Here is a 16,941-nt window from a genome sequence, read left to right as displayed (position 1 = left end):
GATATTCCAGTGCTCCCTGTCGTTCCAAGTCGACGAGCACACCCATGCGATGACAGCCGGGCCGTTGGGTGGCAACTGCGGCGTAGGTGTATAGTTGTCGTCGTAATTCGCGACGGCATCCAGTTTCTCTATTTCGATGGCCTCTCTGATCTTTTTCATGGTGATAAGTAGCTACCTTACTGGCTTGTGAGTTTCTCTGAATTTTCTGTACTTGCCACACACGTCTTACTGTTGTGATATCTCCGATTTGTTACGCTGACTAAGTATTGCTTGTGTTCTGTCATTGACGTGTCATGGATCGCCCAAATTCAGCAGTGCAGAGCGATCCAAATCCGCAGGTAAGTTTAGAGAAAAATTATGTGTGAAACTATTTGAACGCATTCTTGGAGAGATCTGGGATATTCCCAATTTTCATTTCTCTATTATAAACAGGTTTGGTACTGCTTGGTTGAAAGCCATCCTGACCCTGTCACTGCACGTTGCTATAGCTTAATTTCTAATTTACTTTAATCGTCTGCCCTGTAATGCTTGTTATCTTCGTGTGATCAGCCCTTACGCTACAGACACTGCTGACCATGCCTCCTCGCCTAGTTCAGGCACACTGAAGAGTCAAAGAAACTGATACACCTCCTAATATCGTGTAGGGCCCCCGTGAGCACGCAGAAGTGCCGTAACACGACGTGGCATGGACTTGACTAATGTCTCAAGTAGTGCTGGAGGGAAATGACACCATGAATCCTGCAGGATATCCATAAATATGTAAGATTACGAGGGGGTGGACATCTCTTTCGAACTGAACGTTGCAAGGGATCCCAGATATGCACATAAATGTTCATGTCTGGAGAGTTTGATGGCCATCGGAATTGTTTAAAGTCAGGAGAGTGTTCATGGAGCCACTCTGTAGCAATTCTGGCCGTGTGGGGTGTTGCATTGTCCTACTGGAATTGCCCAGGTCCGCCGGAATGCACAATTGATATGAGTGGAGGCAGCTGATCAGACCGGATGCTTACGTACGTGTCACCTGACAGAGTCGTATCTAGACGTATCAGGGCCCCATATCACTCCAAGTGCACACGCCCCACACCATTATAGAGCCTCCACCAACTTGCAGAGTCCCCTGCTGAAATGCAGTATCCATGGATTCATGAGGTTGTCTCGATACCCATACACGTCCATTCGCTCAATACAACTTTAAACGAGACTCGTCCGACCAGGCAACATGTTTCCAGTCACCAGCAGCCCAATGTTTGTGTTGACGGGCCCAGGTGAGGCGTAAAGCCTTGTGTCATGCAGTTGTCAGTGGTGCAAGAGTGAACCTTCGGCTCTGAAAGCCCATATTGATGATGTTTCGTTGAAGGGTTAGCACGCTGACACTTGTTGATGGGGGAGCATGGAATTCGACAGTAGTTTCTGGAAGGATTGCACTTCTGTTGTGCTGAAAGATTCTCTTCAGTCGGGGTTGGTCCCGTTCTTGCAGGATCTTTTTCCGGCCTAAGCGATGTCTGGGATTTGATGTTTTTTGGGATTCCTGATATTCACGGTACGCTAGTTAAATGGTCGTACGGGAAAATCCCCACTTCATCGCTACTTTTGAGATGCTGTCTCCCATCACTAGGGCGCCGACTACAGCACCACGTTCAAACTCACTTAAATATTGATAACCTGCCATTGTAGCAGCAGTAACAGATCTGACAACTGTGCCAGACACTTGTTGTCCTATATAGGCGTTGCCGACCGCAGCGCCGTATTCTGCCTGTTTTCATATCTTTTTATTTGAATGCACTTGCCTATACCAGTTTCTTTGGCGCATCAGTGAATGGACAATCCAATTATTTTTCTGACGACGTGCCAAAGCGTTTAGGTACATGTCGATTCTCTGCTTTCAACGTTATCATCATTTGTCCTGCAGACTTCAACATTCAGAAAAGTTATCTACCGCCGAAACGTTGGTTACTTAATTTTACATCATTGCAAGTTCATTCATCAAAGTGAAGTTCGGTGGATCGAACTCTGCCCGCGAACGCCTTCGCTTCCTAAGTTCCCATTATGTTTACTTTTACTTAGAAATGCACTACACGACGTGATTTTAAAATTAAGAAAACAGTAGAAATAGATGAGATAAAAATTCTACGAATTGCATGACTTGTTCAATAATTATATCGAAAGTAGCATGCCATGTATGTATCCTAAAAAAAAAAAAAGAAGGAAAATGCTGCAATATGTATAGAATAACTAAATGTTTGATCTGATGTAATTATATTTTCCTGGAAACATATCGAGTCTCAACTCAAACGTTTGGCCGTACGGTAATGGTACATGTAATCAATCTGTGACAGTACTTGATCTCAATAACAGAAACATCTTCTTCATGCTACTAAAATATAAGAGGCTTGAGAAAAATATCACAACTGTTCGATAGAACATATTTGTCCTAATGTTATTTAGCAGCTTTGGGTCATTCGCAAAATAAAGGAAAAGTCGGCACGGCTCTATGGCAATGAATTATGTGGCATAATAGGATAGTTTCTGCAACTTGATAGCAGTTTCGGTAAAATCTTAACAACATGAAATCAGTCTAAAAGTAACTTAAAATAAAGGCAAGATATGAATTTAAAAAGATTCGCAAAAGGTATATCTGAACTCAGTCAAGAGCGATTAATGGGACTCATCAGTAAGCATTAGTGGGCTACAATAGTCAAAAACGCTTTAGATGGAAGAAACATGAAAGAAACTTGAAAATACCATGGCGGTATTCATATTATTAACATGTTGCCTAAATAGTCGCTGAAAAGTCAGGTCAGGATGTGAAGATCAAACAAGGAATTAGTCATAGATATTCTTCACTGAAATTCTTCGACAAGGTTGTAGAATCACTTGTTACGCACAAGAGCATCCGTGCTGTAAGGTTTTCACGGGAAGTAGCCTAAACGTGTCAACGGCTGGCTCTGAATGCGAAGACAGATGTTAATTTGCAGCCAGAAAATACACGGGGTTTTCATTATACGTAAAAGCCTCCGACTTCACTTCTCTGGCTGGCTTCTTCTAGGCAAGACATTATGGTTTCAGTTTCAGAGTTTGCTTTTAATCTTCTGAATATATTCAACGTCTACTTAAAATGAACGCGGAGCAGGATGTTTCTTAAGATCAGAGGGAAGTTTGTATAAATTATTCCGAGCTGAAATCTCTTGTATGCCCTCATTCTCTTTAATTTGGAGCTTCTGGAAAAATATGCCGGCATCTCTTACGACAGCGGTAAGTGCTGTAATATTTAATGTGCAGGTAGGTCGTTAGCAGGGGAGACAAAAATCCTCACTGTCTCGAGCCACATTCTGCCACGTTCTTAGTGACGCCGCCACCGCTTTAGAATGTAATATTATCATCACAAGACTTTTTTTAAAAAATAAACCGTCACAAGATGCTGAAACTTAGTTTCTGTTTTATTTAGGATTACACATGCGTCTGCATAAAGCGGAATTTTGAGAGACATGGTAAAAGTGGCAGAAATATTTTAACTAATCTTCGAAGCAATTGTTTGACGTTAAAATTAAGGAAAAATAAAAATTTTTCCGGGAATGTATCTTCCTTTTTTATATTGAAACAAAATTCAACATTTGGTCGTTATTTGTCTGCTACTGGCAGATCGTTTTAACTGTTACGGAGTAAGTGTCAACATTCTGAATTCTTCTGGACCTGCAGTGCTATAGATGTCTTCTAAGGACATTATATGTACAGTAAGCCAAAACGCTGCTATAGTTAGAGAATTTATATTAAGATGTTATATTCTTGTGATACATTTCGGCCCCATGGCGATTATCAAGCTATCTGCAGACATATGGAGTTGCTGGTGCATTTACCCATTTCTGTTTGTAACCAACAACAACGTTGTCTTTATCTGTCGTAGTATCTACTTCCGTAACACATCCTCCTCGCTATCGCTGTCTAATACGTTGTATTGCTGCTTATCGGAGTGTAGGGAAGCAGCCTACTCACGCTGTAGTAAATTCACATCAGTTTCCATTGTGTGCCAGCCAGTCTGCTGTAACTAGCTCTGACGTCATAAATGTTGCGCAGTATTTTAAAAATCAAGCAAATGAACTAAAACTTTTCTAGCATGTCAGGAATAATGCTAAATTAATGTGTGTTAAATATCAGTTCGATAACTTCAGCCGTTTTCGAAATTTGGACGTTTTTCTGAAAAAATCATTGGCGCAACAGAAAAGAGCTAGAGACTTCAAAATTTATATTTAGATTCACCTTTCATAATGATTTAATAAAAACAGTACTTTGGATTTCACAAATTAAGATTTTAGTGTAAATTCATGATTTTCTGGTTTTCATCTCAAAACTAAAGGAAGCAAGATAGATTAAGTAGGCTAATAAATAAGGCTAGGATGTTTAGATTTAAATAGGTTGGAGGTCCGCTATGACTATGAAGATGTGTAAAGTTTCTTTTAATACCTATAAAATTATAGCGATAGCGGATCTCAAAAGGGCCAGTTCAGAGCTCATCTACTGCGTACAGTGTAATTTAATTAATTCTCTCGCCCAGAATATTTAACTTAGCCACGTCAAAAATTTATTATCAATACTTACCTGCGTGCTGAATGCACGTTTAAAGTAAGAGCTTCATCGGCCATCAGCAAAAGAAGCTATAAATTATTATGTAACTTGAAGTGGTGCGTTACTAGCCCAGCGGCTAGTCGAGAGAGCCGAAAAGATCAGGCGTTCCCTTGCCCGTCCGCACCGCGGGTTTATATATAAGGACACAGCGCGAGGAAGGAAGGCCCCAGTTCTCTCCAGACGCTGAATGACACGCCATCTGTGTCGGTAGTCGCGTCGCATCAGTGTATCTGCTACAAACAGCCTCGGGTGCCGTATTAAGTTACTAGAGATACGCGGAACCATGAAAACATTTTATGTGAAGTGTTAATTCTGGAATGATTTTCATTATCTAGCTTCAGTTTGCGTATTGTCGTATTTTCACGTGCCGTCGCGAGACAGACACTCTACCAAATATTTAGCGTGGCGTTTGATGAAATATTTTCATCAAATTATGGCGAGCATTCTTTTAACATTTAATTCGCACATTTATAGTTGCATCAGCGCATTACACTCTGAACTGCTCTGTTAGTTAGGTTGTAGGGATACTTGTGTATTTTATCAGTGAATTTCAGAATATACTCAACTATTTTGGAAAACCGTTTTTTGATTAGAAATCCCGGACAATCTCCTAATTCCTCAGAGCTATAAGCTGCAGCTATAATGGTATCTCAATTGAAGTGGGCACTAGGATCTCTAAATACTGGCTCCATGTTTTATTAAATCACTTTCTGGGTGCCAAGAAGTAAATAGAGAGCCAGTGTTGAGAACGGCGAAAGACAGCATTAACAACATTCAAGAAGTTAGAAACTGATCTACATGCAAGCATTTATACAGCAACATAATTATTATTCCAACTTAACTCGCCGCCCCACAGGAGGTCTATGAGGGCATATCTAACGTCTCAGCCGTGGAATTTGTGGAAAATCAGTAAGTACAACAGCTGTACCATAATTTCTATCACCTTGAACACCAATAGAAAATGTACGGTAGGCAATAATGTCTCTGTCATAGTAGGATTCCAATCCTGGTAATGGCTTATTAGAACCTCGAACAATAGCAACTGTTAACAAAGAATTGCCAGTTACAACCTCTGTAGTAGTACAAGAAAAATTGATCTTGCATCCTACAAATGTGATTGGACCACTCAGAAGCTCATCTTGAACAACATCATTAGGAACAAAACCGAAAGTGTCAACGGTTTTGTATATTGGCATCCTTTGCCTCCTGTAATATCTTCTCCGACGGTAAGGCATGGCTGTGTGCTCCGTGCGGCTGCCTCTAGTCGAATGAGCATGCTGTTGCCTCTAGAGAGGGTATATGCACACAGCCATCGCAAATTTCACAGATTCTGTTAACACGTAAGTCAATGTTGTTGTACGGTTAGATAGTTGGCTTATTCGTTTACTGACTGTGTGTGATAGTAGTAAAATCGGTGCTAATGTTCGCTGGTATCATCTTTGCCTGTAAACTTGTTATACTCGCTATCGTATTCTATAACTTCTATAAAGTAAAATCGGTGCTAATGTTCGCTGGTATCATCTTTGCCTGTAAATTTGTTATACTCGTTATCGTATTCTGTAACTTCTATAAAGTTGTCAATATAATTTTTATGTTTTAAGTCGGTTTGTTCGTTAAGAATTTTATCTTGATATTTGCGTGTGTATATGTAGATTTTAATTTCTTTTAAAAAGTTCATTATTGATCGCTTTGATGTTAAGGACAGAATTTGCATCGCATGCTCGATCTGGTTTACATTGCGGTTTTCTGTATGCATGTGGATCGAAGACAGCGGACGGGTTTGTGTCACTCTTTCTAGTATGTTCTCGGTATCTGATTTTGAAATTTCCTCCAGTTTAACCTACATAGAATTTTCTGCAGTCGTTACAGTTAATTTTATACAGCGACAACTTTACTGAAATTATAAAACACGATACTTACAAGCAAAAACATTACTAGAGAATATTAAAGAAGCATTTACTACTACCATACAAAACTCCATAGATAACCTCTAGAAATTGGTGACGGATAATGATATCGAAAATAATTTCGAAGTTCCCCGAGAACATCATCATAATAACACACGGTGAGGTTTTCGACGTTCTGCCGTGCACAGAAATTATGTAAGTGCCCATCGTCACAGCTGATACTTTTCGACCCCAAAAATCGTGATTTTCGTTGTTTTCTCAGGAATTGCCCGTTGAAGGATGGTGATTTTATAAGTCACCCGAGGTTCACCTGAATCACGCCTAATGCAAAAGAGCCGAATGATCTGCTCAGTTGGCCTGGATTGGAGAAAGTGTGTAACGATGAAGTTTTGACTGTGTACCATAGGATAGTTACAGTATGCCAATTCTTTCGAAGAGTATACAAATGATTGCTAGGCCGAGTGTCATCCAGAACAGTTCACCCCTTATCTTTGTGTTCAATAGAACCCGAGGTATGATTCGCCGAAAAAGTCCATTTTTCAGACATGGTCGATTGCATTTGTGAAAATATGCCAGTAGTTGGGAGAGGGGCACTAGATGCAATTTTGATATCAAATAGATATGCGAATTAATTGTATCCATTAATTAACTAATCCATCGACACTCCCCCACCCCACGCTGGGATGACATCATGTATTTTCCTCAGCCAGTACATGGGTCCCCGCTCCTCCCCCTACCCATTCCCACCCCTCACTCTCCTCCTTTCCCCACCTTCTCTATTGGTAGGAATTTCGAATTTTAGCAGGAATTTCGAATTATGCTGAGAATTTCATTGTTCCAGGTGTATGCTGACGGCCCACTCTACCCCAGCCCGGGTAATTGGCGGGAAATTAAAAAGGCTATGCCCTTTAAGGGACTCGAAGCCTGGTCCTTCCGGACAGAAAGTCCAACTGCACCCTATACAAATGGAAACTGCTCAGATGCAGGAGAGTAAGGTTACGTTAGTGAAGTTCATTTATTTTGGTTGGGAAACTGAAGTAAAGGTCGGTCCTAATTACATAATTAATCAAAAAATCGGTCCTAATTACACAACTATACACACAGCGCTGCACAAGGAGTACCTAAAATCGGAATACGGTTCAAAAATTGATGATGTCATACAACTGGAGTTATCCTGCCGGAAAAAATTTCACAATACCACTCAAAACTAGTGGCAGATGTACTGAAACTCTACTATTTATCTACAAGCTTGCGGAAATGAAGGCTGTAGAGGAAGGTACTATCTTTATTTTTTTGGCGGGATACACTGTCAACTAACGAATAACTTGTTACTAAGGTAGAAAAAAATACCCGAAATCTTCAGTTTATTGATGTCCTGATATGCTGGTTGGGGCATATCTGTGTTGGAAGGTACATAAAATACATAAAATTAGAGAAAAAGCACCCTGAAATGTAAGAAATTGAGGTGGATTCTGGGTATCTTAACACCCAAGACCGAGAAAAGTTTACAAATTATGCTCTGGCTGCATTCAGTTTTAACCCACCCCCTATCCCTGTAAACTACATGGGTTTCGTGACACATATTTCAACATAGGTGATATAAGTACTATACAGAGGCGCTATTTTGAAGCAGGCGAAACATGTGTATTTCAATCCATAACTGTGTTCTCACACGTGCAGTAGAATCTAGATATTACCGAATTATGGTTGGCTCTAATAAGCAACATTATTTCTTAGGTATTAAGGAGACGAATCAATGAGTTTATCAAATTTAAGCCTTCCCTAGAGTGTTCTGTAAGAGACTGGACAGATGCCACATATATCATCTTTAATAGTGTGAGGAGGATGTACTAGAGAGTGAGTCATGGTGTTAGGACGAAATTGCTGTAATAGCCTATAGATGAGCAGAACTACCTAACATCAAACCAGGACTTCTTTTGTGCAAGAGGAATGCTACCAGAGCCGTGGTGATGCTACTGTAGACAGCAATAAGACTGCTACATCTCCTTTGGCTACTGATGGTAGTGCTTTCTTCGTCGTAATAAGCTGCTGCTTATTCGTTTGCATTTTCGTGCATCAGCCATCGAAAATATTCATGTCGGTTTCTTCTCGCTCTATTTCCTAGTGAGACATAGGTGCATCTGTCAAAACTGAAACTACTTCTGATAATAAGTATGACTGATGTGGGAAGTATGATTGAGGGTATGTACGTTTCTGACTTAAATATATATATAAAATCAACTAATTTCCTAAGAGACAGAACCGTAGTCTCCTGACTTCTTTCTAGTTGATTTATAAGCAGCTCGAGCGGCGGATATACATTGACGGCGCCTTCTTAGGACTCCAGAATAAGCTAGAGAGAAGACTTTTTATCATTTTAAAGTTTGTGACGATAGTGATTGGGGTAGGAAACTTGCGAGGTGTTTGTATGTTTGCTGTTGGGCAATATATCCTGCATTAGGATATTAAGAGCGTTGCATTCTGCACGATTAGTACTTAAGCCAATGACTTTAACAACATAGCATTTTTAGGTGCATAACCACGTAGCCATAGGAGTGTGCGTTTATGTCCCATGATCATATCTCTCATGCCAGTACCTTCCTGGTACTGACTCCAGAAAGTGGAATAACGCTTGAGAATTGTAATACTGTTAATTTACGTGAAATGTTTCAAACTCCATCTCTATGGTTCAAAAATGGCTCTGAGCAGTGTGGGACTTTGTTTAGCGTCTGAGGTCATCAGTCCCCTAGAACTTAAACCTAACTAACATAAGGACATCACACACATCCATGCCCGAGGCAGGATTCGAACCTGCGACCGTAGCGGTCGCGCGGTTTCAGACTGAAGCACCTAGAACCGCTCGGCCACTTTGGCCGGCCATCTGTTTGGAGCTCAATTATGTAGAAACCACATGCTTCTCCTTAATCATCGGTTATATCACCCCTACCACTCTCATGTCTACTATACACTGATAAGGGGTGTTACCCTCCTCGAGATGCATGCATCTGATGAGGTCTTGTGCAGTTGGATGGGTGGCGTGGGTAAGATTGGCGTGGAACAGTCTTCTGTAAATATGTAGATATCATAATTGAATCGTTATGGGACACTGTCTGGTATGCTTTAGTGTATATGACCAAATGAAGGTATTGCATAGTCATCAATCTGCATTCACAATCTAGTATGTGGTACTTGCAAAGTGGTGGAGGGGCGATTTAGCGATGATACAGAAACTGAAAAGCGCTCTGCTGTGTCACTGACTGGTGCTGAAATTACAGAACAACTGGCGTGTTTTGGCGTATGTGACCAAATGGATGTACTGTACATCTATGTGCATTCGCAGTCTAGTATATAGTACTTGCAAAGTAGTTTAGGGGTGATTGAGCAACCATATAGAACCTGGGAAGCATTCTGCTGTGTCATTGGCTTACGTCGAAATAATGGAACAACTGGTATATTTTGATGTGTATGACCAAACGGCATACTGCACAATCATCTATATGCATTCGCAATCTAGTGTATGGTACTCACAAATTAGTGGAGAGGGTTTTTGTGATGACAAAATGGGAAGCATTCTGTTGTGTCATTAGCTGATGTTGAAATTATGGAACAACTGGTAAAATTGTTAAAATGGATGACATTATCAACTGTAGTACGTATTACAGTACATCATCCCGTATCAATGGTGTGTTCTCCATCCCATCTGTCCACTCATATGCTGTTGATTACCACATAATGTGTGACTGACATCACTTGGGTCAGTTGGAGAGAGCCTTAGTGGAGCACTGGATATCTGCTACTTGTCACTATGGAGAATGGGATGAAATATAGAAGTCATCACCTTCAGACAGTTGTTTGGAAGCGTTCCTCAATGCTGCAGACTCGTCCTATTTCCGTATGCTGCAATGCTCTGAACATGTTTTTTTCATTAATAAGCTAACAGTACCTCTTTTTAATTCTTCTAGCTTAAATGTGTTGTGAATGGCAACTTCTGGCGATGGTCAACACCAGAACAGTAATCATGTACATGACTGCAAAATGAGGAAACAAAGCTCTTCGAAATGGAACACAGAGAAGAGACATCTGCTACCCCGTCACTGTGGAAGATGAGATTAACTGCATAGGTCATAACCTTCTAATAGCTGTTGTAAACGCTCTAGAATGCCGCAAACTCTTCCAGTTTCGATATGTTGCGATGTCTTCCACGTTTTTGTCAATGAGAAACATCACCTCTGTGTTTTATTCCTACCAACCTGTGTTTTGTTGGAGCTGCAATAGATTACACAATGAAATGTTCAGATTTCTTTGAGAGCCAATGAATCAAAATGTTAATGTTGGTTTAGCAACTGAGACAGACCTCAAAGACATGGTGAAAAAACAAAGTGTATGGTGGTGTACAAAGCTGTAGTTGTACACTGCTTGGATGTGTTACAGCCAAAAAACAATGTATTAAACTGCTTATGAAGGACCAAATCTAATGGATATGGTCTTCCCTCAGCACAATCGACAAAACTATACGCATGTCTCTGCAAGTGACTTCGATCACTGGTCACCTGATACAGTGGAGCATTATTTGTATGCATAATATTCTCGATGTTAACACCCAGACGGTATGTGTTTTTCGATGTATCGGAAGAGAGAAATGCGCAAAAATCTTACAGGAGGTTCTATTAGAAAGTCTGATATCAATGGTTAAGGTTTGGATGCATATAGTTCTCTGAAAATTACACTGTTTTTGCTCATACAATTCATAGAATTGGCTGTATCTATTCTCATGGAATCATGAGTGTTTATTATTATTGCTATGAATACATGTTAAAGAAAAGGTGTCACCGCAACTCCTGTTGTTTCATACCTCACAGTCCGCAGCTCGTGGTCGTGCGGTAGCGTTCTCGCTTCCCACACCCGGGTTCCCGGGTTCGATTCCCAGCAGGGCCAGGGATTTTCTCTGCCTCGTGATGACTGGGTGTTGTGTGGTGTCCTTAGGTTAGTTAGGTTTAAGTAGTTCTACGTTCTAGGGGACTGATGACCTCAGAAGCTAAGTCCCATAGTGCTCAGAGCCATTTGAACCATTTAATCATACCTCATAATGTCTACTTATAAAGCAGACACCACTTGAGTTATAGCTCATTGTGGTACCTCGAAATATTAAGTGTTTTTACCACCATGTGAATAGATAGTGTGGAACAGGATGTGATGATCAAATTGCATACAAAACTAGAACACAAGAATCTGCTGCTATTGCTAATGAGTGTTTGCTGTATGACAGAAACTTTACAGACAGGTAGGTGAAAATGTTCAAATGTGTGTTAATTCCTAAGGGACAAAACTGCTAAGTCATTGTTCCCTAGACTTACACACTACTTAAACTAATCTATGCTAAGAACAACACACACACCCATGCCCAAGGGAGGACTCCAACCTACGGTGGTGACGTGGTGCCCTAGACTGTGAGGCCACTCTTCACGGCAACAGGTAGGTGACGTGGAGTTACGGAGCAAAAATGTCAAATGTAAGCATCTGATTTTGATGTATCGGTAGACAGAGATGTGGCAAAATATTTTAGGATGCTCCATTACAAGACAGGCACTCAAATTTTGTTTCGTAAATACCAATTTGGTATAGCATCGCATTTGTAAAATGGGACCTTCCACAGTTTACAAAACGGTAATGTCGTCTTGAATTACAGCTTCTTGTTGTCGAAGATAAAATGATTGTGTTTTTACTGACATCTGAAGAAATGGCGTGGAAGGCTTTATTTTGTAATGTTATTTCATGTGCCTGAAATGTTTGTAATACACACGTCCATGACAGTATATTTACAGAGACTGATTGGAACGTGAGAGATGCTCTCACATCGTGTAATTTGTCCATTGAGCTGAAAGAAATGAGCAAAATAGTGAAAGTTCTTTCCCAATTTTAGACAGGTTAGTCATGTATATGATAGTGAGATGAATTAATACGTCTAATAAGTGTATAGCACCAAGCTCTACAGTCTGGTCTTCATTAATCGGTGGCAATGCTGTATATTTTTTTCACTTCGCTGCATGTCGCAAAATAATGAGATGCAAATTGTATTCTGGAGCTGACCGTACAAACTATACTGATTTTGCCCATAAAACTAAAAGAAATTTTTCCCTAGCACATGTGTTGCATTATGACCAAATGATTACGAGTACTGGTTGTTTTTACAACAATTTCAATGTGTAATTAGAACAGTGAAGCATTTTTCATCGGTTGTGCTAATGTATATTGGCTTCGATTACCTGGGTGATTGTCAAGCAGGCATCTGTAGCGAACTCTTAACATCAAACCGCGATAGATATGGTAAGGTAATTACAGGTAATACACTTATTAAACTGCTCTTTGTGTAACACCAACATATTATCAGTTGAAGACAATTCCCGACAAACAAATCAAGATGGTATCTTTGACTCCAGTCTGTTTTTTTTTTTTTTTTTGTTTTTTTTTTGTCAGCATTTGGGCAGTTGCCATGTGTTGGGGGGTTCACTTGTGCTTTCCACCCAGAGGGATCAGTGCTCATGTCCCATATAGGGCACGGCCTTCTTAATTTCCCACCGATTCTCGGGCAGGGATGGCCCTGATACAAAGAAATTCCCACCAAAATTCGAAATTCCCACCAATAGGTTAAGTGGGGAAAGGGGAAGGGTGGGGAGGTCGGAGGGGTCGGGCACCCACGTGCCGCCCAAGGAAAACACATGACGTTATCCGAGGGTGGGGGCTGGTATGGGTGGGGGTAACTAATTGATCAATTTATTTAATTTTCACATCAATTTCATATCAAAGTAGCACCTGCAGTCCCCCTCGCTACTACTTATATTTAGTGTTTAGTAAGAAATTAGATTCTCTGTTTCAACCTAATGAATATTTTTGTGTACCCCTAATATTCTCTATATTGTGTTATGTTTAAATCATGCAAAAATTTCTTTAAAATAGCAAAAAAATTGGGTTGCTATAGTGGGAAATGACATGAGCACCCACCAGGCTCTCACTGGCCCTGCTTGTGGCAAATTGTCTGCCGCTTATCATATACATGGGATGGACAAAAATTTGTAAATACAAAAAATACGTCATATCGGGCCTAATACGGCGTAGGAAACCCTTTAGCATTCCAAACAGCTTCCAGTTATCTCGGAGTATAGAAATTCATGTCGTATATGGTTTGCAACGGAATCTTATATCAGGTTTTCTGAAAAAACGTGGCAATTTCAGGTAATGATGATGGAAGTGCATAGGGGTCATGCACCCATCTCTCCAAGCACACCACAAAGGCTCAATAATATTCAGATCTTGTGACTGTGTTGGCACCAGGGAACCAGAGAAAATGCGACAGTTCATCCCTGTGCACACAAAGCCTGTCCTGGACGGTGCGAGTGGCGTGAAGAGGGGTCCTGTCGTCTTGAAACACAGCATCACCATTGAGGAACAAACGCTGTACCACAGGATGGACCTGGTCAGCCAGAATGCTCGGCAGTAAGGCGACCTTGCAGAGCAACCATGGAGCGCGTGCAATACTACGACATGTCTGTCCAAATCATCACCGAAAGCACGGGACGTAAACTCGGCTAGAATTTGGAAACAGTGTGAAACAAGACTCACCATACCATTGCTCCTTAGTCCAACTTTTATGGCTTCGGAACGACGTTTTCCTGCCGCGGGCTTTGCATTACTGATGAGTGATTCTGAAATTCCAGCTTGCCATTAAATTCTATGCTTTCTAAGCTCCCTTCGTGTTGTTTTTGTGCTGACAGGGTTCGCTCGTGGGACATTTAGTTCTGCAGTGTCTTTCGCTGCTGTCACCCTCTTATTTTTCCTTACAACCCTCGTCAATGATAATTTGTCACGATCTCTCAACATACAATTTCGTCCGCATTGTGACTTACCGGATGATGTTCCTCCGTTTTCCCTGTATCAGGTATAAATCTTCGATGTAGTGCCTCTTGAAACACGAAACACTCCGGGTCCCTTGGTAACGGAAGCACTCACCAGACGAGCACCAACAAAGTGCTCCAATTCTAATTCACTTGTCTCTGACATACTGCAAGGCAACGACCTTGCCGCAGTGGATACATCGGTTCCCATGAGATCTCCGAAGTTAAGCGCTGTTGGGCGTGGCCTTGTACTGCCAATTGAGGAGCTACTCGACCGCATAGTAGCGGCTTCGGTCAAGAATACCATCATAACAGCCCGGAGAGCGGTGTGCTGACCCCTACGCCCCCCCCCCCCCCCCTATCCGCATCCTCCAGTGAATATGAGACGGCGGTCGGATGGACCCGGTAGGCCACTCGTGGCCTGAAGGCAGAGTGCTGACATACTGAAATCACAGCTACAAATAACACTGTTCTTGCCACGACCGACACTTGCAACGTATTGAGGACACAGCACAGTTGCCGTTCGTGGTCAGATACAACAGGACAATTGGTAGGCTTGGCAAATATCTGTATTTATATTCAAGAATCCATTTCTCGGATTTTTGATCCATATTTTTATCTAATCCCTGTATCTCCACGAGATGAGAGATACGTGATAAAGTTATCTTCTCAGTGCATGCAAGCACCCAATATGAGGCTGTCGCATGGTAGTGCGCGAGCAATAAGTACGTTATATCTACTGATCTGTATTGTGATTGTTCAGTGTAAAAATGTATGTTCTCTGACTCAGCCTACAGATTTACGAGGCGTGTGTCAGTATTAAGGGCCGAGCAGCAATACAGTGAAAGCAATTGCACTCAACAACCAATTTATTATTTATGTCAAGAATTTAACGATGAACATGTGGTTCCAAACATTTGTCATAACGAGAAATAAGCATTTTGAAACTGGTTCTATAAAATGATGCCACCTGAAGTTTTAGCCATTCTTTGAATTGGATTATCAGTCCTCCACTTTCCACAAATCGTTTGGGCGCAGGTCACATTTTTCTTTTGTCACAAGAGAAGATAGTGAGGGATTATATATAGAGGAAGATTAATAAAATTCTCTTATATGAATTTCTAGCCCCTTTCCATAGTGCCAGCATAAGATCCTGTCTTCACAAGCCATTTCGCGGTATGTGGTGGAGGATACTTCTGTCACTATTGTGATTTCCCCCATTCCTTGTTCCATTCGCGAATAGGCGATGAAAGAACAATCGTTGTTAAGGTTTCGTAAGGGTCCTAATTCGTATTATTTCTTCGTCATGATCAAATTGGTAGACTTATACGGAATACATTAATGTAGTGCCTGTATTTGACAGTGTCTAAGTAGTTCAATGCAATGTTTCTTCAGACGTGATTGCATATCCGAAGTAAGAGTTACTGCTGAAAGCTGACAGCCATATTGTCATGAAATGTACTAGCAAACTGAGAATACGATACCACAACAGCTAAACAACTTACTGAAACACATGGAAATATGTGCTGGACCGGGACTCGAATCCGGATTTCTCGCATGTCGCGCCCGATCGCCTTAATGGCTTCTGCTATCCATACACGCTTCTGTGACAGACCCAGAACTCCGTATGTCTGAAGTGTCTGCTTTCCATAGTGCTCGCACTATAATGTGATTCCCGAACTGGGAGAGACGCATACTGTACTAATTATATTTCATAGTAAAGACAAGGTAACCTGACAAGGAGAATAAATCCCTACCTGTCCGAGAATCACATAGTTGTACGAGCACTATAAGAAGCAGAAACTGGAACATACGGAGATTTGGGTCGATCCTGGAAGCGTGCCCTTACAGCCGAAGTGATTAAGGCAACCGCTCATGACAAGCGGGAAAATTGGGTTAGAGTCACGGTCTGGCAAAAATTTTCGTATGTTTTCAGTAAATTGTGTAGCAGTTGTAGTACCACATCCGCAGTTTGCGAATACATTTCATAACACTTGCGGAAGGAGGTAATGCTGCTCGAGTCTTCTTCGTACTTACCAGTATTGTAGGGGAAAACCAAACGTTCAACGAGATCGTCCGTAATTTCTGAACGGCAGCATTGAAAGAGAGCGAAATAGTAAGAGAAAGGTACTCAGAGAGAAAGTAAGGAGGAAGGTAGCCACAGACGACGTAAGTAAGATGAGGGTTTAGTGTCGACGATTAGGACACTAGGGAACGAGGAATAATACGATTTGTTGCGGGATGGGGAGCGATGAAGGCAAATATCGGGGGAGGGGGGGGGGTCCTTTCCAAACGGATGAACATGACCAAATTATCGAAACCACAATAAAGCTAAATGTGTATAACCGGAAGGGCCTTTGAGCTTCACTCCTCGCGTTTCCGAGTCCAGTATTTTTAACGTTGCGCTACCTCGTTCATTACGTTTGGTCCATATGTTTCGCACAATTTAACGCAGTATATTTGGAAGGCAGGCAGGAATAAACCTACGGTAATACCGAAACAACATTCCCAAAAAGCCATCAGTA

The sequence above is a fragment of the Schistocerca piceifrons genome, chromosome 2 (assembly GCF_021461385.2).
Source record: "Schistocerca piceifrons isolate TAMUIC-IGC-003096 chromosome 2, iqSchPice1.1, whole genome shotgun sequence".
Taxonomy (NCBI): domain Eukaryota; kingdom Metazoa; phylum Arthropoda; class Insecta; order Orthoptera; family Acrididae; genus Schistocerca; species Schistocerca piceifrons.
Note: the sequence above shows the minus strand (reverse complement) of the source record.